Raw genomic sequence first — 653 nt, forward strand, 5'->3', positions numbered from 1 at the left:
TATAGTATACTGAAATACACTAAGATTCATGTTTACACGAGGAAAAGATACCTAGGTATAACGAGTGTCTTTAAAGTTGGGCTATCGAATTGTGAACCGGCCAGGGTTCTAGTTTGGTTTACTAGTCAACCTAGCAAATCAATTAAACTAGTTAAGGAGAGGTTGAATTGGTAAAATAATGGACTTTCGAGTAGGCCTGTCAACAGTTCGGGTTTAGATCCGGGCCCGGCCTGGATCCGTGAAATTATTGCGGGTATGGGTAGGGATTTAATTGTGTTATCTGGACCCGGATTCAGATCCGTTTTGTCAAACAAAAAAATGGGTCGGATACGGAATATAGTATTCCGATTCGTATTAGACTCGGATCCGGATATAAATGGATTAATAATTTAAAATATGTATATTTATCAATATAATTTGATTAGGGCGATGTATTTGAGTAAAGTCAATTTGATTTATTTTTTTATTTGGTTTTTTTTTTGTATTAGTTAGAAATTAGTGTACAAATATAATTTTTTCTCATTTTTATTAAAAATTGTAAATTTTCATAATTTTTTTCGGGTAGACCCGGACCCGGATTCGAGACCCGTCGGATCCGGATCCGGAACATAGAGTAGAAGATCCGTCGAGTAAACGGGTCGAATCCGGATCCG

The sequence above is a fragment of the Coffea eugenioides genome, chromosome 5 (genome assembly GCF_003713205.1).
Source record: "Coffea eugenioides isolate CCC68of chromosome 5, Ceug_1.0, whole genome shotgun sequence".
Lineage (NCBI taxonomy): Eukaryota > Viridiplantae > Streptophyta > Magnoliopsida > Gentianales > Rubiaceae > Coffea > Coffea eugenioides.